The following is a 25,093-nucleotide window of genomic DNA, read 5'->3' as shown; positions in this document are numbered from 1 at the left end:
CATCTCAGTCCAGAAATGTGCAGTTCTAGGCACAGCCAAGATACTGCGCAGAACCCTCTAGCTCCCAGGCCTCTGGTAGAGGACCCGAGCTCAGAGGATGAAACAAAGACCACCCGCGGAGGGTGAGAAGGGAATTTTATATATATATATATATATATATATATATATTGCTTTTTGTAAATGATGTGGTTCTGTGGGTGTACAGCCGCTGCTCCTTTGCATCAAAAGGAGTCAGTTGAGGTGGTTCATCTGACTAGGGCGCCTCCTGGACGCCTCCCCTGGGAGGTTTTTCGGGCATGTCTGACTGGGAAGAGACCTCAGGGGAGACCCAGAACTCCCTAGAGGGATTATGTATCCTCTCTGGTCTGGGAACACCTTGGGATCCTCCAGGAGGAGCCAGAGAGTGTCACTGGGGAGAGGGAGGTCTGGGTTTCTCTCCTGGACCTGTTGTCTCCGAGACCTGTCTATGAATAAGTGGTAGAAGATGGATGGATGGATGGATATTGTTTTTTGACATTATTTTATAATTTTGGTTGTGAAAGGAATTGTTGCTCTATAATGTTTGACTCAGTAGATGTGTGAATTAAAACTAACAAACTCAGCCTTATTCTTAATTTTATAGCCTAAACATTTGCTTTTATTCAGCTCTGTGAAAAAGAAATGAATAAGAACAAAAACATTGTGCTAACTGACATGAAGTGTTTTGTTCAAATTGTTTATTTGCTGAAAAAAGTACTTATATTAAAGGTCAGTTAGCAACTTGGCTCTCAGTATTTAAATGATGTTTTAGGTACTTAGATATACTGTACTTAGGTACTTTATGTTTAGCACATAAACATAAATAAAACAGTCAGCTCACTGCTCCTATAGTATGTTGTATTTTGCTTAGTCTTTATTTTATCTCCAATAATGGAATGATTTGATCTTTTTTTGTGTTTGTTTGTTTTGCAGATTGATCTAATTACTTTGTTTTGTTTTTACTGCAGTTTGGTTTAAAGGCTGTTTGTTAAAAAAAATCTATAATTTCAAACAAAAAGTATTATTTTATGGTCAAAAGCAGGCAGTCCTTTTTTTAAGCTCATTCATTAGCTTTGACACAGTTCATATTTCAGGACTTCCAAAAATAAAACAACAAGAAAAAAACTAATAAAATAAAAAATAAAAACTGACTGGTGAGTCCAGGTGACTCTGGAAGCGAGTGTAACACTCTGTTTATTGTGTTAATTTTTTGACATAAAAAATTGGAATTACACCAAGTGCTATTAAAATACATCTGACCTACTGTGAATGAAATCTGTTATCATTGTGGCTAATAATACTGCTGCAGGTGAGCCAGAGTGAGACGGGCCGTTTCCCTGCTGATCCAGGCTTTCACGCAAACATGTATAGAAAAACAATTTACATTGACAGTTAGTCTGCGAGAACAAGAACAGGTGCATCATTTGAATAATAACAGGTCGCTTTAAGGCCTCGTGAAACCCGACCGGCTGTAAACAATATCAATATCATTCACCCCTCTTTATGTTCTTTCTATTTTGTTGCCTTAAGAACCAGAATTTAAAAAGTACCACTTTAGAAGAAATAGTTTTTTTTTTTTAATGTGAAACAAACAAGAATTTTATTCAAGATGAACACAAAAGAAAATAGACACAAAAAAGTATTCATCCCTCATGGAGCTTTTTTATTTTGTTGCCTCAAATCCTAAAATTTAATTTGATTTTTAATTCAAATACAAGTAATTTTTTACAAAAAACACTCCAGATTAATGAAGTGAAAAGAAAAGAATGTTTTCAATTTAAAGAAAAAAAGAAAACCAATAAGTGGTGTGTGCATATGTATTCAGCCCCTTTTCTTTAAAACCCCATCTATTACCTTCAGAAGCTTCCTAACTGCCTAAATAAGATCTAAATGTCAAATAATATACACATGTAACAGCCCCCAGAATCAACACCAGCTCAACCCCTATTAAGTAGTAAGGACCACCCCCAAACAAGAGGCATCATGAAGACCAAGGAACTCTCCACACAGGTCAGAGACAAGGTTCTGGAGAAGTTCAGATCAGGGTTGGGATATAAAAACTATCCCGGAACCATGAACAACCCACACAGCTCAATTAAATCCATTATCAGGAAATAGAGAGAGTATCACCACAGCAAACCTGCCAAGAGAGGGTCATCCACCCAAACTCCTGAACTGAACAATCAGAGGAACATCAAAGATGACCCTAATGGAGCTGAGCAGCTCTTCTGCAGAGATGGGAGGATCTGTCCATACGACCACTATAAGCTGCACAGAGCTGAGAGACAGGAACAAGACATGGGTTAAAGAAATAAAAAGCAGAAGTTTTTAGTTTGGAGTTCTTCTCCAAACATGTGGAAGTAGGTTCTGTGGTAAAGTAGGGGACAACATCAGGCCTTAGGCAAACCCACCACCTCTCATCATGTTGAGAACACCATCCCCACAGTGAAGCATGGTGATGGCAGCATCATGCTGTGGGGATGGTTCTCCTCTATCAACACTTTAATGGTTTGGGGAAAACTAGGTAAATGTCCTGGAATGGTCCAGTGAAAGCCCAGACCTCAGTCCATCTGAGAATGTCAGGTTTGATTTAAAGATTGTCGAACACAAGCAGTATCCATCCAACCTGAAGGAGCTGCAGCAGTTTGATCCTGAAGGACGGACAAAACCTCCAGCAGTTAGACGGTCAAAGATCATGGAGACACAGCTCTCTTGGGGCATTTCCATTTTCTAATAACAGACAAAAAGGCGCTCAATGGGATGTTCGGGGTTTCTATTTCTTTTCCTTTTCGACCCAACCCTGAGCTGTACTCCACAGCTTCCTCTCTGTCATGTGTGGAGAGTTTCTTTATGTAAATCTATCCCCAAACATCCCTTTGCTGAAACATGCTTGCTGTAAAGTGCCACCAAAAGGTGGCGTCAGAGTAAATGTAATGAAAGAAGAAGCCCAACATGATCCCACCTCTGACAGGACTAAAACTTCGTCCCTGCTGCTCACGTTCATCCACAAATCTGGACAAAATTCAATGCAGTGGACCTCTACCTTTTTATCCCGTTAAGGTCATTCTTGTTTGTTAGTTTTTTGTTGTTTTAGCCCCTGGCTCTGGCTCGTAAAAAATGTTTGCACTTCTCAGAAAAACGCAGAAAAAGTCCGCTTTCCAGACCTCAACAGGGATGAGGAGACTGAAGTCTATTACAAGAAAACCTGCAGTAATTTCATGTGTTGTTCACAGAGCTTTTATCATTTAAACTGAACAGAAAACAAATATATATAAATGAAACATTTTAGGTCATTAGTTTAAAAAAGTACAGTATACCAAAAAGATACAATTAATTTTCTCCATCCATATTTATTCTATTTCTTTCTTTTTTTTTTTTTTTTGGTATTTTTATCTAATTTCAATTTCTACTTTGTGGTGACTTCTCACAGACAAAATAAGTTTTAAGCACATCTAGTTTAATATTTGACCAACAACTTTTTTTTTTAATATTTACTCTAAGCCCAGGTGAGTTTTCCATGCACGCGCGGCCACATTCTAAACAAACTCACAAAGAGAAAAAAGGAAAAAGACAAAAGCTAGAGAACAAGTTCAACTCTCAAACACACGAGGGGAAACATTCGAAACTAACTTTGTTTCTCTATTTTGGGCCGTTTTGTCCTGAAAGAAAAGGACAAAGATGGACAGAAAAATGAGTGTCGGAGTGAGACAGAGGGTGTGAGAGGAGAGGAGAGAAGAGGGAGAGGAGGGAGAGGAGGGAGAGGAGCAGAGAGGAGAGGAGGGGTTATCCTGCCTCTGCCTCTCTGCCCGGCAGTGCCCTGCGCTCTCACTGAAGCCTCCACACGGATCCGGACGGGAGATAACCCCCCACACCCCCACACCCTTAAACAAGAACCTGCTACAGACCCTCCTTCTGGCAGCTCCTCGGGTTCAAAGTCTCCGCTGACAAAAGACTCCGAGGTGTTTGATTTGACTCTCAGATCCAACCGGAGGAGTTCCCAAAGTCCGCGCTGCGCTCCGGAGACATGGTGACTTTACGCACCGGATCTGAGGCGCATTTCAACTGAGCTCCTGCTTTTGTGTCAGCTGTCATCCGAGACAACAAACTTCGGGACTGTTGCAGGAAAGAAAGCAGCGCGTGTTGGAGAAGTGAATCCAGGTAAGAGACGTCCTGTGTTGTGTTGTGTTTTGTTTTGTTTTGTTGTTTTGGGGAAGGGTGGACTGGACTGAACCGGTGCGTCTCTGCGCTGCTTGTTTTGGAGAGAGAAAAAAAAAGTGGCAGCTCTTATCTTTGCTCTACAACAAGCAGCGATGACAGCTGCAGATTGGGACTGCATCGCAGTTTCAGCCTACACTTGTTGTTGGGACACTGATTAGCCTCCGGCGACCCGAAATGACCTGAAGGCATAAAGTCAAGAAAAGTTTTATTTTTATTTTTTAACTTTCAAAAGCTCAACAAACCTCGACAAAAACTTCCTCTAAACTAATTAGAACTCTTCATTTATTATAACACCAACTATAAAAGTGAAGAACGTGCATTTGTTGCATTCTCGGAGTGCAAATTATTAGAACTGTGAAAACTTAATTGAAAGCTATTCTGCGTGCCTTTCACTCTGGTCCGAGAAGTGGGTCGTAAAAAAACACAGATGTGAGCAGAAAGGTGATTTCAAAACACGTGTCAGTCATCATTTTCTGCTATATGCAATCTGAATTAAAAATGAGTAATGTCAGACAAAAAAAAGAAGAAACAAAATGAGCAGAAATGCGCAACAAAGGAGCGCGTTAAAATACATTTAGACAAAAGTTTTACAACAAACATAAGAACAGAAAACTAACTGAGATGTGTTGATCTTGTTTATTAAAGCATCAATTTAGAGTTATTAAAACCAAGTTTCTCCTGAAGTCCTCCCGTCATAGCTGTGGCCCCTCTGTCGGACACAGGAGCCCTGAGGCCCCGGCGCGCGCGCACGGCTCAGGAATACAACGGAGAGGAATAACTGCAGTGACCGGACAAATATAAGAAATTAATAAAAGTCGCATCATCTTCAGGATCCGAGTTAACCTTACCCCCTGGGAGCCACGGAGCCTGACCCTGGAAGAAAAAAAATAAATAAAAAAGAGACTGCGGGGGTGAAGAACTAAAATGTGGCTTCAGGTTGGCTCTTCTTGCAGGACGAAACTTTGGGTTTTATCTTAATTTTAAAAGAAAAAAAAGAAAGAAAAACTGGAGCTGGTTGCTGTTTGCACTTGAGCTGCGCGTTCAGGTCTCTGGACGCGGGATGGTCCTGGATCCTGCAGGAGCCAGGGCCCAAAACTTCACGGTGAGGATGGGACAGGACGGGGTGAGGTGTGTGTGTGTGTGTGTGTGTGTGTGAGCGTGTGTCAGTGGGGAGGTGGGGGGCTTAGTAGGACAAGGCACATGACAAACTGCATGGAGAGGAGCGATAAACCCACTTTTAGGGTGTTCCCCACATTTAGAGCCACACTACACCTCAGAGATAAGCCGCTGCCCGCCTAAAGATAACAGCCTTCTACAAAAACCCAGAGAGAAACAGAGAGGGGGTGGGGTGGTGGGGGGCATCAGGCAAAACAGACAACAATGAGTTTAAGACAACTGCACAGGAAGTCAAACTGTTTCAGTGATTTCTGAAGCACTGAACCAGGCACTTTAATGAACTGTAGTGAGAATTTAATCATTATTATTATTATGAACTTTATTTTTCTCTTTTTATTTATTAATTTTGCATTAAATCTGCCCTTCATTTAGAGCTGACTGATCCTCCTGTCACGGTGTTGTGTTCAGATCTGTTACCCCAACAGCTCCGCTTCATGTTCCTTTTAACTTCACTTGATTTAAGAAATTGTATTTAAAAAAAAAAACTAAAATAGTGTACAGCTTGATTTGATTTTGTATCTTTTTTAAGCAAATTGTGTAGGGAGGAGAAACACCTCCTGTCCACTGAATAATAAGATACATTAACACCAGAGTGTTCAGGTATCACCCATTGGTCAAATTACCAAAAAATATCTGAGTTGCTGCCTCATGACATACCTATCCTGACAGTTTTATTCCTTTTTGCCACTTTCTTTAGCAGGGACACACACACACTCATGCACACATCCTCACACACACACTGATGGCCGGAAATACTTAGACAGGTGGAGAAACAGATCTGGACCCCCTACTCACTCCGGGCCTGCGCAGTAAATCACAATTCCAAACAAGTTGTTTAATTGTTTGGACTCTGGCAGAACAATTTATAGACCCACCTCCCCATGCCCCCCACCTCTTCTCTTGTAAGTGAGAGTGTCTGTGTGTAAAACAATCCAAGCAGGGGTGTTGTGTGTGTGTGTGAGAGAGTGGGTTGTTGCTTAAGCTGATCTCCTGTGGCATTTTGTTTTGGAGCAGGTGCTGCGGGTTGACGTTCCCTCATAAGGTAAAGTGGCATTAGAGTGTCCAAATGGCAGACTTATATATAGGCTGCCAATTCAGCACATTGTCCCAGCCTGCATTGGTGTCTGTGGGGGGCTGGGGTGGGGGACCTCTACTAACGACCCTCACACTGACTCTTCTTCCTCTGTGGGAAGCAGCTCTGACAACAGGCGCTCGCTGTGCGCTCCATTATCGCTCAGTCAGACAAAGAAAAAAAGTTATATGTTTTGAAAAAAATACAACTCTAATAATTTAAAACTCCGGTGCGAAAAAATTCCTAATCTCCTAATCTGTAATTTCATTGAAAATAATTTCTTGACAGCTTGATGAATTCATTTGCTTTTGCTTCTTTAAATTCTTCCGATCTAAAGCTGAATTCTGAGCCTGCAGGTATTTTCACAGTTTATTCAATAAATGTCTTCTTTTACTCTGAAATTTTCCGGCTTTCCAATTCCCTCAGAAGGGGTTTTCCTCATGCCATTTTGCACAGATTTATGTTATTTAAAAGGATTTCATATTTTAGACCTTAACTTGCTCTGTAAATTTTATTTTCAGAGTATTTTCCCCTGACATCAAGCTGTAAAATAGGCGAGGCAAATCGCTCTAAAAGAAACGCATTCCTCTGATGCTATTCGGTTTTGCCACATGCATTCTCTGCAGCTCCGAGAGGCCTTTAGCTGTGAGGTGATGCCGAGCGACTCTTTGGTGACTCTTTGCCTGAACGATGAAGTTGTCACAGAGCAGAGGAGCGAGGTGCTGGATCTTTTGTCAATTGTTTAATCCAGCCTGATGCTCTTCAAAAACCTGCTTTTTATTTACCCTTCACCTTGAGCTGAACGTCCATCCTCCATCAGTGTGGCGCCTCTAAGTGTTTCCAGATATTTTCATTTCTTTTTGTAAAGATGTCATTCACCTTTATGGAAGGAAAAAAAAAGACCCTTCGATTCACCATTTTAAGCTTGCGGCCAATCCGGAAAGTCTTAATTATTTGTTGTCGAGCTTTTTGAAAAAGACACCAGCCCCCCAAATTGGACATGTGTTGAACAAACACAAATTAAACATTTAGCCCGTAAGTATTTCTCCCTCGATCCTAAGTGCACATTAGTCAGCCTATACTTATCTCCGGCCCAACGGCACACCCAAATTGCAGTGTTGTTGCTGAAAAAGAAAAGGCTGGGGCCCCAGAGAATGAGCACTTGAAGCGTGCTGGCAGATGCCCGTGAGTTTCTCTCAACCACAAAGCAATCTTAGGTGTGTTTGTACAGCACAGTGTGTGTGTGTGCATGGGTGCGTGTGTGGACTTTTATATCTTTTGTGTAGTGAGTGTTGACAAAGGAATCTGACAAATGTGTGACTAATTGCGCTCATGTGCACATGGACAAGTGTAACTAGTGCGCTGCTCGCAATGCAGGCGCTCTCTTGTGCACGCTTAGATGTGCATCACGTGAAATCATCTGAATGTGTTTCTATTGTGCGTCCTCGTTATAGGTGTCCACACTGAGAGCCCGTAGATGTGTGTGTGTGTGTGTTTGTTTCTTTGCTGCAAAGTGTTTTTCCTGCTGGGTGGACGACTTTCCACTGTCACGCAGCCTTGGAAACACCTTCCGCTGTTTCTTCCAGAGTGGAGGGGATAGGCCACCATTTTCACCCCCACTGTTTCCATCGTTATTTTTATTTATTTATTTATTTTTTGGTTTTAGGGTGTAGTTTGAAGTTTTTACTTTGTGCAGTTTTTTTAATTCTCTGCAGCATATTTTCCAGCACCTGCTCTTTACCATCTAATTCCGGGGCTCAGAATGAGTGTGCTTATACTTAACACACTGGCTGCTAATGGTACTCACACACACATACACACACTTTTTTCTGTCAAAGTTTTGCGTTAGTTGCTGCCCAACTTGATGTTTTGTTCCCTGACCCACAGCAGCTGAGCTTCATAAAGTTTTTCCTTGTTTGAAGCTCTTTATTCTCTAAATTGTTTCTTTCTGATTGTGGATCTGTCTTCTAATAAATGCAACATTTTCATTACACGATCAGCTAAATGGAAGGGATTAGGTCAGATTATAAATTAGAGCCTTTAGCAACTCACTGCTGCTGTCAGCACAAACCTGGAGCTGTTTGAAAGCAAAGTAAAAAGTACAGGTGGATTGTATCTTAATTCAACTATTCCATTAGTTCTGCTAATACCATAATAATGTGGAATGATGTTGTTTTTTGTTTCCTTTTCTTTGTGCTCTCCTTGGCACCGGCAGCATCACTTGCTCTGCCGTCGAGCTTTAAGTGCACCGACACACAGAGCATTGGCTTTTTATGCATTCAATCTTGAAAAGGCTGGAATTCAACAACCGAAGTCACATTAAATCCTAAAAAAGAAAAATCCTGGAAGCTGCAGAACAAATCCAGCTCACAGCCTGGTGGTGTATGCACATATACGTAAGAATGGAAAAATTGACTTTTATTCATGCAGTTTTAGATGAGGAAGCTTTACTTTTTAAAATTACACGAAAGAGCAAAAAGGATGTGTGTAAAATGGAGCATGCTTTTGTTTTGCCAGTGGTGACATTGAATGCATCACAGTCTTTTGAATTAAAAGCAATGAGGAAATGAGTGCAAAAGCGGCAAGAAAACATTGACAAAAGGACAAATGTGGAACTCATTCTGAAATAGCACAGAAAAGAAAGGAGGTATATGGATTATAGTTATGTTCTTAATATTTATGTCAAACAATTTTAAGAACGAAGAGCATTTTAGACAACGGAGAGTGACTAAAACTGGCAGAAATACCAGATATTTTTCAAACTTTCAAATCAGACAAAATAAAGCAATCAGACATTTTCTGTGGAGGAAATGATGGTTTCTGTCTTTCAGTCTGAATACTGAATATTAGTTTGTCTAAATATTTCCACCAAACACTGACGACCACACACACCACACACATACACACACATGCACACACACACACATATATATATATACATATAGATTACCATTCATTATTATTCATTGACTGACTTTGTAATTCCAATTTCTGCTTCTTTCTTTCTTGTTTCACCCATTTTGTTCCAACTCATCATCCTTTCTTTACTCTTTTCCTTTTTCTTCTCTCTTCCTCTCTTTCTGCTGCACTACATCCCCTAAGCTTTGCTGCAGCAGCTGCCAAGGGTAACTGTTCAATGGGGGTGCTGGGGAAAAAAAGTCTGCCACTTCTGGACTAATTTGCTGATATAAATTACAGGATTAAAGTGTTTAGGTTAGCCACTTCAGTTTTAGCCAATCAGGTTGCAGTCTTTTTAAACATTCGGCCCAAACTATGTGACCAGGTGACTGACGTGAGTGCTGCAGGGAGAGTTCCTCTGTCAGCCAGCAGCTTTGGCCTGCAGCAGCAGCAGGAACAGATGCTTTGACAATCACACTGCAATGAGAACTTATTTGGTAACATATTGCTGTGTCTTGAAGTTTTCAGTTTTTCCTCATCTGTCTTATTTTCTGAGATCTCAGAACAACTGTTGATGGATTCTGATGCTCATCACCTCCTGACATTTGAAACACGCAGATGTTGCAGATGATCAGGCTAACATGGTGCTCGCCTAGTTTAGGAACTTGTTTTAACTCTAGAAGTCTTTTGCTGTCTTTTCTGATTACATTTCTGTAAAAAAAATATGAAGAAGCTAAACACTAATTTCTCTATAACTTGAAATTTTCTGAAGACATTTTAAAGATTGCCAATGTAGCTGTTGTCTGAAATTCCAACATATATAAACTTTTTTCTGCACAGTAATTTTATTGTTGGCTCAATTTTTCACATAGATTAATTTTACTGTGTCTTCTGTGTTTTGTGTCAAAGATAAAACAAGGCAAAAACACCTTTCACTTCCAGTTTTAAAGGGACAATTTTGACCGTAGATACAATTGTTCGGATTCTGGGGGGATTTAAGAAAAAACTGTGAGTCTTTTAGCAATAAGAGGCTTGGGGTAAAAGAGGATAAAAATGCCTTTGGTCTATAAGCTGTATAAAAAGTGTAAAAACTGTGAAAGCAATGAGAATTTGATTGCAAAAATTGGCTTGTATATCAAAAGGCTTCGATAACCAAATGAATGTGGGACATCATCACACTTTCTTTGCTAAAATCTACAAAAATCATAAAATGTAAACTGTAATTGTGTAAAAATATGTTATCAAAATGTCTGGTTTACCCAAACCTTGGTCAATTGATTTTATCGTCAGGTCATATTTCTATTTTTACAGTATGTTTTATCAGGAATTTTAAAGATGACTCATGCTTGAATGACACATGACTCTTTACCCGTAGTGAACTGAGCAGAATTCACACGTCATTATTAAAATAGCAAACATTTGTTGGATAGTTTTGTGGATGTTTAAAACAACATCTGGGTGGGGTTTATATGAAAAACAAAACAAATGCTTGGAAGTATTTCCAGCCGAATGAAAGACATTTGAAGATACATCAGCTATCTTTTGTTAGTTTAACAGTTTCCATCTGAATTGTCATTGTGTATCATCCCCACCCTGCTGGCACTCCCCAAAGGTTAAAACAAACAAAAGAATTTATTTGTTCTAGCTCACCATTAAAGCCTATTGTTGATGTTCTGTGACCTGATCCAACATGATGCACCTGTGAGAATGATACTGTAACTATTACTGTAGATTTTAACAAGTTCCTCAGAAAAGTTGAAGGTGAACTTTCTGTGTCAGTTTGTCCAAGCACGGGAAAAAAGAGAAATGCTGTAAGGTTTGCAGTGAGTGAAAGCCCTGCTGTGCTGCTCCTTTCTAACATCAGTTTGAAGGAGCTGTTAAAAGTGGCAAATGCAGCGCAGGCCGGCAGAACACAACCACACTCTATTGTGCATGTATGCTTTGGCTCGGACACTGCAGACCACATGCACAGAGCGGTTAAAAAAAAACATGCATTATGAGGTTTAAAACACATTTAGATCACATAAGTAAAGTGACTTCAGGCATACGGCAGAAAGCACCTTTATTTAATGCATCCCAAACAAGAAAAACTTATTTTTAACCAGCTAGTTACAGAATTACATTATATTTATTATATATTTTATGTTTTGCATGAACAAAGTTGTAAATGTAGTTAAATGGAAAATTTAGATCTGAGTTGAATAAAAAAAAATGCAAGAACTGAAGCAGAAACAGAGCTTGTTATATAAGTAATATTTTAGTCCAGTTTCTGAAATGGGAAAACTCTAATAGGAAACTTTTTCTGAACAATATATTACAAAATACAGCGACGTAACAGAGTAGAATTACAATTTGTAAGGTGTTTGTGTGTGTGTAAACTGGTTTTTGCTACCTTTTTAGGACCTTTTCTGGTATAATCACCTAACTTGTCAGGACCTGCAGTCCTTATCGAAACCAAAGCTTGATCTTAATAGAACATCATTTTTAGGTTAGGGGTTAAGTTCAGGTTTAAGGAGTGAATTGAGTTTAGGATAGGGTTAGGCATGCACTGGTAATGGATAGGTAAGGGTACAGAAATGACTGGAAGTCAATTCAATGTTTTAATGAGGATAGAAATACAAGCTTGGTCCAGACAAATGTTGCTACACGTCATCATCATGTATCAGCACATGAGACATACACAGAAACATTGTACAGTTTTGATCTTTTATACTAAAAACTGCATGTATTTTTAATAGAGCAGCTGCATTTGTAACAGGTTTAATTGTATTTGATCAAATATTTGAAGGATTATGTCAGCAAGTTAGTTTTGCACATCCAAAGCAGAGAGATGTTATATTCATATTTCAGAAAAAAAACATCTAAACTTAAGGCAACAAAACGTCACACTCTAGATTATGAAATGTTAGATTTAATTAACTTTGTTATGCCAACTGGTTCCACTTTACTTGGTTATTTTAATGTAAAAACATTATAATTTTTTGAAGGTTTGTCCTCACCAAATAGTTTAGGAATCGCAGTGGAGTAAAAAAAAAAAAAGATTTTTAAGTCTCTCAAAAACACACAGAATAAAATAGTTTAAAATCCATTAACAATAAGGCCCCCTGGTCTCAGGAGTACCACGTACACAAGTATAGGCAGCCCGAGCTAGTCTTTAGTCAAAGGTATCTTATATTTTAATGAAATAGGTTAAGTTAGATTTAACTAACAGTATTTGGATAGTTTATTATTTCAAATTAGTGCTTTAATACAACCAAACCTACTTACTTTGTCTGTTAAAAATCAAATAAAAACATGCAACCTCTGCTGCTCATGCTGGAAAAGAACAACAACTGAGGTCACTTTTATTGATGAGTGAAAATGAAGTTTTTGCTTTTAACAAAGTGAACTACAGATTTTTTTTGGAAGATAAATTACTCTTTTCCTCCATCTATCAATAGCCTTGCTCTCAATTGGACAAACAAACTAAAATAAATTATTAAGAGTTTAAAGTTAAGTTTAAAAAACAGCTATAAACAATCCCAGTGAGAATTTCTACTGTTCCTCTCGCTCACATCAGCTCTGTAGAAGAAACTAATCTTCTCTTCACCACTCGTATTGGTTTGGAGTAATAGGGCGTGGCAGTGGGGTTTGGGGTGCGAGGCCTCTGAAACGATCTTGTGGTGAAGTGGTGATGGTTGGGATAACATGGTCCCACCCACCGAGCCAAAGCCCAGATTTAATTGGTCTCCAGCCAGCTGGTCCATGCAGGGCGTTGCCATGGTTTCCAGTCCTTAAAGCAGTCTTTAATTGAGTCAGTGTCATCATGAGACAGTGTTTGGTAGAGTTTTTTTTAAAGAAAGGGGATGGACTGTGTGGCTCAGAACAGAAAAATACCACTCTGAAAGCAGCAAGTTGTTATGAGACACACATTAGGTTCATCCCACATGTCCTGAATGCATCTCGAGCTTCTGATGACAAGCTCCCAGTACTGTATATTATGATCTGTACATGCTGTTGGATCAGAAGAGACATGATGAGAGGAGTGTCCAGCTAACTCACACCTCAGGTTTCCTCCATGTCGTCCATCACACTAAACCTGGTCAGACTGAGAGCAGCATTGTGGACAAATCAGGATTCTGAGCCCCTCATCACCTCATTTGTTTTGTTTAAAGTTTGTAAAATTAGTTTAAGTAAAACTAGCATTACTTGAAGAAATGCACCTTGCCTGCCATGTTGGATGCAAAAGTTTTAGACAAAATCTTGCACGATCAGTTAACACTCAGATTACGCATTAGATATGACTCACAGCTGCTACCACACACAATTTTAGCTCAGTATATGGAAAGCTGATTGAGTTATCACCACTTGTGTGTTTGCTGAAGTTGGTTAACAGTGGCGGCCATCTTAATCCTCCTGAAGCCCTTGTAAGTGAAGAGAGGAAAAGAAGCCCTTGTGACTTTGTGTCCATTTGACCCGAAGGCCATGGGAGGGTTAAACTGGGTTGACTCTAAAAGGTAATCAGTCATAGTTGTACATGCACTGATTACTCTTTGAGAGTTTACTTAAAATCAATCCAGTGGTTCATGAAATATTTTACTAACAGACATGTGCTTCCTATTACACTGGGAGGAGGCCCAGAGGAAGACCCAGGACACGCTTGAGGGACTATGTTTCTCGGCTGGCCTGGGAACTCCTTGGGATTCCCCTGCAGGAGCTGGCCCAAGTGGCTGAGGAGAGGGAAGTCTGGGTCTCCCTACTTAGGCTGCTACCCCTGCAACCCGACCCCGGATAAGCGGAAGAAGATGGATGAATGGATGGACATGCGCTTTTGACCCTAATAGTTAATGTTAAATTTGTAAGCAAAAATATTGTGCATTGTATAGTGCTCAAAATATATGTTGGAGTTGATGCTCAGCCTCTGCCATATTAATCTTTAGCTTAGTATTTGCAGAATTGACTGAGTTATAGCAATTTATGTGTTTAATAAAGTTAATTAGTTGTGGCGGCCATTTTAAACTTAGTTGACTCCAAAAGTTAATCAGTCGTATATGTATGTCCAATGATTACTTTCCACCAGTTTCATCTAAATCTGTCCAGTGGTTCATGAGATATTTTGCTAACAGACAAACAAAGGAAAACACACATACACAGACAGTTACACAATTGCCCACCTTTCATGGTGGTGGACAATAACCAGTCAGGTTGGTCACACTATGTTATTGTTAGAAGGAGGTCATTTGTCTTGGCTTACAGTCAGTTTGTAGTCAAATAAAAGTCTTTTTTCCACAGAGCCTGAGGTTGATGGTTCCTGGTGAAGGGGAGGGAAAAGTGGTGCCTCAGCAGTCTGCTTGGTCTCTTTCTGCAGGAGCTAAATCTGTGTCTCCCTGCTAAAAACGGGAAACATACGTAGGCTGATCCTGATGTCAGCTGTTATTGTTGGAGGGTGACTGCAGGAAAATATAATTGACTTTTGTAAAGAACTGTAGTGAACAGAAGCTTGTGTCTTGAGGACGCTGTTGTGATCACTGTGGTGTGTGTGTCTGTGTGTGAGTGTGTGTGTCTGTAACCCATACATCATGGATCTGCTTTCTTTACAGACATCAGTTTCTGTACCTGCTTGTTCACACAAAGCCAGTTAAGAGGTGCCTTTTAGTGCAGCGAGCTGACAGATGACAGCTGCTTTTGTGTTTACCGTAAATGATTCCATATTTGTTCTGTTCACCTCTTTTTGATTTGACTGATTCTTTGTAGTCGTGCAGCTCCGTGACTCGCTGGAGGACAAGGAGAGACGATAACGGTGACGAGAGAGCGAGGTCCTGGTTAGTTCAGACTGAACACAGACAAAAAAAAAAGACAAATTCAATGCAATTGTTTTGGAATATTACAATCTTAAAGAATGTCCTTTCATGCCGATCTGTAAATTGAAGTCTGCAAACCTGGAGGGTTTTACTGAGAACATCTTTTCTGCTTAATGAAAAAAAATTATTTCATTATCAAAGTAAAATAAGCCTTTTTGATAGACAGCCTCAGATACAAAAGGGACACTTTTGGACTGATAAATGCAGATTGGAGGCTAAATAACATTTGACTTCAGTCTATTGTAAGAGGGGAAGCAGAATCACAAAATTTATTGTGAGTTTAAAGTAAATAAAAAAAGACATTGTCCCTTTTAAATGTTTGCATTCTACTGACACAGTGTTTAAGCAGAACTAAAAATGTGCTACATTTCAGCCAAAATCGTATCAGAAATAAAGTTTGAACTTTCCTTAAGGGAATGCATATCATTCTCAGAGTATGAGTTGTAAATCACTGTCAGCTACTACCTCATCAAAGTTTAACTCCATATCTGTAAAAAAAACCTATAGCAATTTCTGTGTTAGCCAGTGTGGATTAGCCGCGGCAGCCATCTTGAGCTTGATTGACTCCAAATATTAAGCAGTTGTAGATGTATGTCCAATGATTCCTTTCTGAGAGTTTCATTAAAATCTGTCCACTGGTTCATGAGATATTTTGCGAACAGACAGACAGAGTTGACTCCGATATCTTGAACACAGGTGCTTGTAATCAATTAGCGCTCAAGTATAAGTATAAGTCAGTCTCAGCTACTACCACACCACATTTTAGCTAAGTCTGCAAAACTTACTGAGTTAGAAGCATTTATTTTGCTTAAGTCACTTATCTGTGGCAGCCATCTTGGATTGGGTTGACTCCAAAAGTTGAACACGTACATCCAATGATTACTTTCTGCGAGTTCATGCAAGTTCCGGTGGGTCAAGAAAAAATTTGCTAACGCCATCGATTGACACAGGCCAAAACATTATCACCTTTGCCTTTCGGCAGCGGGCGATATTATTGTAGCATGTAAGAGCATACATGACATGAACGTTACGTTGGATTTCATCTGAATACAAGTAGCAGACACAAGAAAGAAGAATGAAATATGTAATTTATTGCCGTTGTAGTTTTTTTCTTTGAGTTGTCTTTTCTAAATCATGTCTGACGACCGACCTCCTTCATCTCAACAAGCCTCTGCTCACAGTCAGCCCCTGCAGCAGATTTGTGCACCGGGCTCTAAATCATTCCCCTCTCTCACAAATTGCTCCCTGCTTGAATATTGGCCTGGCAGCCCCCCCCCCCCCTGCTCCCCACTGGACTCATTTACATTTATGCACGCAGCAATTAATTACAGGCTGGAGCTGGCCTTGTAAATTAGAGGGGGCCGAGGTCGCCTTATTAATCGCCCCCGACAGTTAGAGTCTTGTTTGGGTCGAGCCGAGGTTGACTTTAGGCTCCGACGGAGCAGGCTGCTCTTTGTGCTTCTGGTTTTAATTTGCAGAATCTGAGTGAAAATGTTCATTTGTACCTTTTGTTTTGTTTTGTTTTATCTCCTTTTTTGGCCCTCAGCACTGTTTTGCGCCCTCAACGTTCATCATTCCTTGTGTTTTGTATTCTTTGTGCTCCCGGGGGTCTTTCATTTAAACACTTGTGGAGGGAAGGGGGTTTCTTTAGACCCAGGAGTCAGGCAGGCAACTTCTCACGGTATTGGCCTTTTCATGCAAAGACACTCCAACTTTTTGCGACTCCTTTCCTCACAAGGCCTTCCTTTCTTCTCTGTCACGCAGCAATGTGTTTGTGCATACCTCGCCGGCTCCACAAAGAAGGCAGAGATCCTATTCACTTTTGTCTTCGACGTTCCCCTCTTGTTTTTCCAATCTTTCTAAGTTGCGCTGTTTGCATAGTGGAACAGGCTTTGTCTGGAAGGAGTTGGACAATAGTGAGCAGCACAATGTAATCTCTTAAGGATAGCGAGTGGTGAGGTTTAGATGTATGTGCTGGCACTTGCCCCTCTCCCACCCCCTCACAACTTTAACAATATTTCATGTTCGCAGCAACTCAGACAAGAATACATGTTGTCACTCAAGCCTCTGCAGAGTTAATCAGGCTGTTTATAAAGGGAAATCAAAGATGTTGCATTCATAAAAACACCCCCTTCACTTGTTCTGGATTTTGAAAGTCAAGTCATTTGTTGCAGTTTGCCAAACAACATGTAAACCACTGCTTCTCAAAATCTTCAGTCTCCAACACACCAAAAAAAAGATGTCACAGAGACTCGTGACCTCAGCTATTGCTGTGTAAAATATACACTGCCAATAAGCCATTAAACAAAGACCCTCATTGGTCATCATATACAGTGTATTAACATGTTTTAAATCAATTTAAGACATATTTTTAACTCTTTGTAACAGTTATGGCTAAACATGCCACTGGCAATCTTTTCTTAAGTTTATTTAAGTTTGTAGATCTTCTTAAAACTCTAAACTTGATGTTTAGTGACCCACAGTGTGGTCCAAACCCCAACTTTGGGAAATACTGACTTAAACCATTTTTTTAACCAATCAAATCAGAAAACATCATTGCTCCAGTCACTTAGGGGCTGAAGGGGACAATCTGACAACCCCATCATAGTAAACCCTATTTCTTCAAACTGAAGTTGTTCACAGAGCTCTCTATAACACATATTGTTGTTCAGAACTTTTACAAGAATCCCACTTCAAAATGGCCAACTTGTCCTTTCAAACCCAAAATGTTCATGGGATGTCACTGCAAACTTTGACCTCTAGACAAGATAATGGGAAGCAGGGGTAGAATGTCAAAGTACATGCATATCCAAATACATCCTTAAAGATAAAAACATGAAAAAAACAGATTTTTTTAGGGCTGCATATGTTTAGATTCCAATAATCCAATTTCCAATTTTGATATTACTGAGTTCTGGTGTTTGTGTTTTGAACATCACACTCTTTCTCTCAAAATAGTCACAAAGTCACCGTGGGCGTCTCCAACCTGTCTCAAGAGCACTTGAGCTGTATTTTGACTCCTGTACGGGAGAGAAAAACATCTGAGGCAAATGTCCAATTCTAAAAACCACACTGATTAAAAAAAATAATTATCTTAAATATGTTGTCCCCCGCCCTTCACACTGTGACTGCTGGAGATAGGAACTAGCTCCCCACGACCTGGAAAGGAGAAGCGGGTAAAGAAAATGGACGGATGGATAGACTAAATCTGCTTGTCTTCATTTCAAAGCTGTTCTCCAGTAGATTAAATCACAGATGTGGTGATTTGTGATCTGCTGATGTGGGTATGAAACAAGCAAAAAAATAATGTGCATGGCCAAAAATGTAGCTTTCCAAGCCTTGAACACACACACAAAGCCAGGATTTTCAAAAACTCGCTCTTCAAAACACAGCCATATGGGTCACTGGTGATTAAAACTCTCAAAATTTATTGAGACCGCAACTAAAAATTCACAAACTTTCTTGCCATTTTCTCCAAAATTTTGAGTCACCAACTAGTCTCCTACAGCTCAATTAGGTTCCACCATTAGGATTTAAGATGTGACTTCTTAGAAATTAAAACAAACAATTACAGCTATGAACATAATCCAGTAGAATCCAAGCTATCTATTTTCTTGTCATCTTAAATTGTAGAAGGTCATACTAAACTAAAGCCTTTAGAATCTCTAAATAAACCACAGCTCTGTGGTGTGAACTGTGGTGAATTAAGGATTGGGAGTTAATAGGAGGGCAAGTTGCTCCCCAAGAGAAAACAAAGGAGAACTAATCACAGATGTGGTTCAACATGAGCAGTGGTCCTCTGAGAGTCGGCCTGTGCTATAAGCTCATCATTTATGGGTCAAGCGACCTTATTTTGGTTTAATTGCCCATTTGATGAAGTGAAACACTGGAAGTGGCAGCGCAGAGCCCCATGTGGTGCTGAGCTTCTTCAGATATCCTCTGTCTGATAGAGATCCATTGTTCTAACCCCGGTGTGTCTGCATCCGCACAAGTGGCCCTGACAGCTGCAACAAGATGACATTTGGGACTGTGAATATTTAGTTGTGTGTCAATGTGTGCATTCATTGTGCCGGCGCAAACCCTGCTGTGAACATAATACTGTTTATCTTACACCATGTTGTTCCCTCCATTCTTCACTATCTCTAATGTGAAGGTGACACATTAGTGCTTTTTTTTCAGATGAGTATCTGGCCTTTCGTCTCCTTGCAGTAAGTTTCTGCTCTGAACACATATCACAGCTGTTGGACAGCGGGCCAAAAAGGTAGCTGCTCCATACAGTTGTCAGAAGAAGCACTGAATGGCTCTATTACCCCCCCTGTCAAGTCCAAACTCACTGTGACATTTCCCCGTCTTTTAGCCTCACCAATATTGACGCTCAAGAACACAGATAAAAATAGTGCACTGAAAAAGAATGTGTTTGTGTGTTTGTCTGTTAGCAAACTACCCCATGAACAAGTGGACAGATTTTAATGGAACTTGCAGAAAATAATCATTGGATGTACCTCTACAACTGATTAACTTTTGGAGTCAACTCCATTCAAGATGACCACCACAGCCAACTGAAGTTAGAAAACACAAAATTGGCTATACTTCAGTCATTCTTAAAGACATTGTGCTAAACTTTGGTGTTGTAGTAACTGAGACTGATCCACAATGGATACTCAAAATGCTTCTCATTACACAAGATATTTTCTTAAAATTTTAACATTAACTGTCAGAGTCAACCCTATTTGTCTGTTAGCAAAATCTCACATGAACCACTGGACAAGTTTTAATGAAACTTCCAGATTGTAATTATTGGATATACATCTACAACTGATTAACTGTTGGGATCAGTACGATTCAAGGTGGCTGCTCCAGCTGTCCAAGAATACCAACATGAAAAGGGCTGTAAGGCAATCACTTTTACAGATATCGAGCTTAAATTTGTTGTGGTAGTAGCTGAGAGTCATTCACAACACATACTCTGTGACATATAGCAATTTTGCATGAGATTGTGCATAATGTATTTTTAAAGGTTTGACCAAAATAGCTACAACTCTCAACATAACATGATCTTAGTCTGAAACTCTACCATAAAAGCCAGCAGGTGATACACATGCCCTCAAGTAATGCTTGGCCTTTAACTGAATCTTTTTTATCAAGAAAGATGCATGCAAATTTGAACAAGTGTATCATCTCACACATACAAGGCTCTTCTTGAATTTGTGTGTGTGTGTGAGAGAGAACAAGTGTTTTGGGGTCTCCACTCCTGGGTATCCAGCTGTCTTTCTGATTACCCATCATCCTCCAGGTGTTGGACCTGCCATCTGCAGATGAGCAGCAGGGTGTGTGAAAGGGGAGGGGGGACGGGAATCTTAAAAAACAGAAGAACTGGTTCGGCAGACATCTGGAACGTGTTCAGACGGGTCACCGAGAGCCACGCAGTGCGAACAGGCATCAGGCAAATTTATCTTAGAGTCACTGGCTGCGAACTGTGAACTTGTGAATCTCTTTAAGAAGCCAAAAAGTAACAAAAAACAAAAAAAGTGCTGCGTTTTCTAGTTGTGTTTGCAGATAAATATCAGCAAAGTAATATATATATATATATATATATATATATATATATATATATATATATATATATATACATATATATATTTGCTTCAGATTATTTATCATTATTATCTGAACTTCTTTGTACTGAACCCTTTGAATTGCTCTGGTTAGAATTGCCCTGAGAGGAAAAAACGCATCGAAGAAAAAAAATCATTTGGTTGATTATAGACATGAATAAAAGATCATACACGCTCTCAGTGTTTGCTTTTTTCTTCATTGTTCTCAATTAGCCTCAAATTGTGGAATCAAAAGCTTGTTTGTATTGCTGTTTTCGTACAACTTAGATGTTGCGTTAAGGCTTCGTTGTGATGCTTAATGCTGCTGTAGAGGGTTGCCTGTTTGTAGAGGTACAGATTCTCTTGAAGTTTATCTCCATCCTGAATTAGTGACCTCCCACTCTTAATTAGGACTATCTGCCATCCTTTCCCAATTTGGGGCCCTCTCCTCATCGAGGCGGTCTTGTCCTGATCACGAGCCCTTCAAAGAGCTCCGTTCGACCTCTTTGATGTTGTGATCTGTTTTCTGTGACCTCTGCTTTAGAAAATGTCTGTTTGTAGTTTGTGCAAGGCCGTATTAAAGCTGACCCCAGGTTAGCTCTCTGAGTCACGTTGTTCTGTTGAAATCTGGCAGCTCAAGAATGATGAACCCCACTGATCATATGATTTTAACCTGACTTTATCAGAATACATTTTTTAAATCAGCCATCGCTATCCGTGTTAAGATGATCACGACCGGATTTTTGTCTTCAAAGCTGCCCAGAAAAAATCTTGTTGTTTGTTTGTTAGGCTTTGCGTGGTATGTGAGTGTGTGACTGGGCCGTGAAGAAAACACACTGATCCTCTGTTTGCTCGGCTGAGGACTTCACACAGGACCTCTGTTCTGGCTCGAACAGTGGACACAGAGGAGGGCTCTCAGGTGGGCCAGGACCATGATCCTGACACGAACTGTTTCCACTTGAAGCTTCTCAGACTTCGTCAAAGCTCGCTTTGTCGGCAGGATATAAAATAATCAATCAGTGTTCATTGAAATGTTTGCTGATTTGTATTTCGGCATTATTTAATTGAACTTGCCATACAACAATTCTTTATATGATAACTAAACAACAATATTAAAAAGGCTGCTTCCTGTTTTGTTTTTTCCTTTGCAGACGGCGTTCATGAATTTTAAAGTACTTCACAAGTGAGAAGAGGCTGTTGGAGCTGAAGTCTCTTATATCTGTAAGTTTCCTCTCACTGATACTTACGACGAGTGTTTCCTTGGACCGTCTTCCTGCCAGGTTCTTCAGGCTTCTGTGCCGCTGTTTGCCACTTTGGATAATTGCTCCCATTAAAAGACAAACAGTAATCTTTCAAATCTGCATTGTTTCATCAGAGTATACCAGCTGCTCTTGCTGGTGTTTGAACATGATTTGCACCGGCAATTGTACGTAAAGTGCAGTTTTTGTTTGCAAATGATTTTTAGTCCTTTTTAGGAAATCTTTATCTGCCTCTGTGCATGTCTGCTGCCTTTTACCCCTCCATCGCCACATACAGAATGCTTTTGATTTGTCTCAGTAAATGCGGACCTCCACTCTGCTGTTCTGCCCGGTGCACCCTCAATAGCTGCTTTCACTTGAAGTGAAGAAAGGGGTCTTTTAAAGGCTCTCGCAGGCATCACTCCAGGAACCTTTCAGCACCGGGACCTACAGTATGCCTTTTAATGGACTTTCTCTCTGTGAGCAATAAAGATTATATCTGGAGTCAAATAGTGCTGTAGGTAACAGTAGCCTAAATTACGCTGCCGAGGTCTCATCGGCCAGTCTCAATGGTTTTCAACAGAGAACACTGGAAATGTACAGATGGGAGAGGTTGGAGAAAAGAGTGATCTGACCATCTGGCTAATCCCCCCTGTTTAAGAATACTTATTAAGGCACTCTCTGGTGGCCCTTGAGTCGTGTCACTGCTGGGTCAACAAGTGGCCTGTTTGATTCTTGCCGGCGTTTCATTCTCAGAGGGCTCAGAGAATCTTTGTTTAGAGAGATGCGCTGCGTTCTTCTGGTCTGTTGGGGAGCTTGCTTTACGATATCTGAGGGTTCAAGTCTCATACTCGTTTTCTTGTATCACAATCCAGAGCTCTGGGCCCCCTGGTGTCAAGACCACATCTTAATGTAATATCTCACTGGGCTGCAGTTGTCGGGGACTAGTTGAAGTCACTAAATTGCAAGGAAGTATGCGTATTGTCACTTGAAATCTAACTGAACAACGCATTCACACAAACCACAGGCAAAATTTGAGCCAAAGTTTGCTGGGTGAAATATCAAACAATGCAGCTCTAGAATAACATGAAACTTAATAGGGCTTGAGATGAGTTCAAGATGGGTTACAGGCCACTGCAACAACTTTGTAACTTTTTAAGTGAAAAAGTTGTCTAGCAAATTGTTCAAACATGCCTAAACTTTACTGTGACACTTAAGCAAGACCCTACGAATCACATGAGAAAATTTCAAACCACCACAAATGTTGCAGGACACTTTGGAAACGCCATTACAAACACAGTTTGCATTTGTCACAACAGTTGCAGCCCAGTAAGATCCTTGCCTGTTTCCCATTGAACTGTACAACCAACAGGACCTGACTTCTGTTACTAGGCACATTTGCCTTATTTTTTGAAGCAATGATTGTTGTAATAGGCCTAACAGACACCTTCTGCATGTGTGCTATGGTCATTCTACTGGAACAATTTCAAATTGTTGCTTGAGTATAAAGGCGTTAGATATATTTTTATTCACCAAACTGTAGTTAAATAACCAACAGTAATGACAGATCTCGCTGCTATCTCTTCACTTTGCCAGCAATTAGGCAATAAAAAAAATAATTAAACATTTCCCAAAGACCACATTTAATTGGAAATATTAAGTACAATCTATGCCTTCACAAAATAACTTAACTGTCCTGGACAGAAAGGGTAAGAGTACCTAAGAAACCTTTACATTGTTCAGATAGAATGCCAAAGGTTTTTTGTTTTAACTTTAAAGTCATACAGAGACGTTTTCCCATGACTTATTTGCTGGTCTTCAGCCTCCTGACTATATGTTTTGTGTTAAATGTTGCTTCTTTCTGTTACTCGTCTATGTTTTTGTGGATTCATTTGCTTCACTGAAGACCCAATCCAGTCCCTCCAGGATTTTACAGGCATTTTTTGTGATTGTTGTGGGCTAAAATGCCTGATTTTGCGGGGCATTTTCCTAAAAGTTGCGATTTTTTAAAATTAAAATCAATAAAAAACCATAACTTTTAATATATAAACTAAAAATACTTTCTAGTTTTGTAAGATAATTACCAACAAACATTGACATTATCAAAAGGTGCTTTATTTGAGAACTTTGATAGCTTATAAACTGACATTCATGACCATTTCTGGATTGTCCCTCATCTGCAGCTCTCCTCACGTTTTGCAGACACAAAGTGTTTGTCGATGTGTTTATGTTCGATGATTACATTGCAGGACGTGCAAAACAGCTTCCCCCCACTCTCGTGCAGCTGGGGAGGAAACTGGTTTGCGACAGCAGTGAAGTTAGTTTTAAGTGGGATATTGGATATTTGCGCTCCGCGGAGTTAGCAGCGTCTAGCTCACGGCTGACCCGAAATAGGAGCGCTAATGTCGGCCAGCCGTTCTCTGCCGGCCCCTTCTCTCACGCGTGGCGGTTCACTTTGGGACGGCTAAGTCAGCCGTGAACTAGACATCGCTAACTCCGTGGAGTGCGAATATCCAATATCCCACTTAAAACTAACTTCACTGCGGTGTTTTGCTGAAATCTTTGTGGGCAAATGTGAAGCATTACCGCACATTTTGGGTTCGGTTGCTGCTCCTGCACGCTCCCGGCATTCTGATGTTAACAGGATGTGACGTCACATCTCTTCTTCGTGAGTTATTTGGGGTTATTTTGGTTAAAGTTGCGGGAAAGTTGCGGTGTTTTGGGCACAGTTGCACAAAGTTGCGATTTCGCGGGGTTTGCTTGATTTTGTGTTAATAGTTGCCATCGCAACATCGCAAAATCCTGGAGGATCTGCCAATCAGAGAGATTGCTCTTTGACCAACACATTAAACCAACTTCAAAGAAAGACACTGCAGACTAAACAGACAGGAATTACAAACTGTTTTCTATATTTTTGATACTCTCAATAGCTGATTTTTTTTTTTTGCTTTGGTGTTTAAGTATCTTAAACCTGAAAACTATATGTTACAGAAAACCACAAGTCCATATTTGTACCTTGGGTTTAGAAGAAATGCAATC

General features: G+C 40.1%; 1 protein-coding gene across 3 annotated transcripts in view; it reads left to right on the top strand.

The window, feature by feature from the left end:
• The first annotated feature begins 3,800 nt into the window (after positions 1-3,800).
• LOC108248196 (transcription factor SOX-6) overlaps positions 3,801-25,093 on the top strand; it is a 128,955-nt gene continuing 107,662 nt past the window's right edge. The window contains exons 1-3 of one of the 3 annotated variants that reach the window (XM_037978111.1): positions 3,802-4,176; positions 4,921-5,338; positions 21,968-22,037. The gene's annotated coding sequence lies outside the window, so the exon portion shown is untranslated. Of the gene's footprint in view, positions 4,177-4,920; positions 5,339-21,967; positions 22,038-25,093 lie in introns of all 3 variants that reach the window. The other 2 variants (XM_017436814.3, XM_017436813.3) reach the window with 2 other exon arrangements.

This window comes from Kryptolebias marmoratus, linkage group LG11 (assembly GCF_001649575.2).
Source record: "Kryptolebias marmoratus isolate JLee-2015 linkage group LG11, ASM164957v2, whole genome shotgun sequence".
In the NCBI taxonomy this organism is placed as follows: domain Eukaryota; kingdom Metazoa; phylum Chordata; class Actinopteri; order Cyprinodontiformes; family Rivulidae; genus Kryptolebias; species Kryptolebias marmoratus.
Note: the sequence above shows the minus strand (reverse complement) of the source record. Positions and strands in the feature narration are given on the sequence as shown.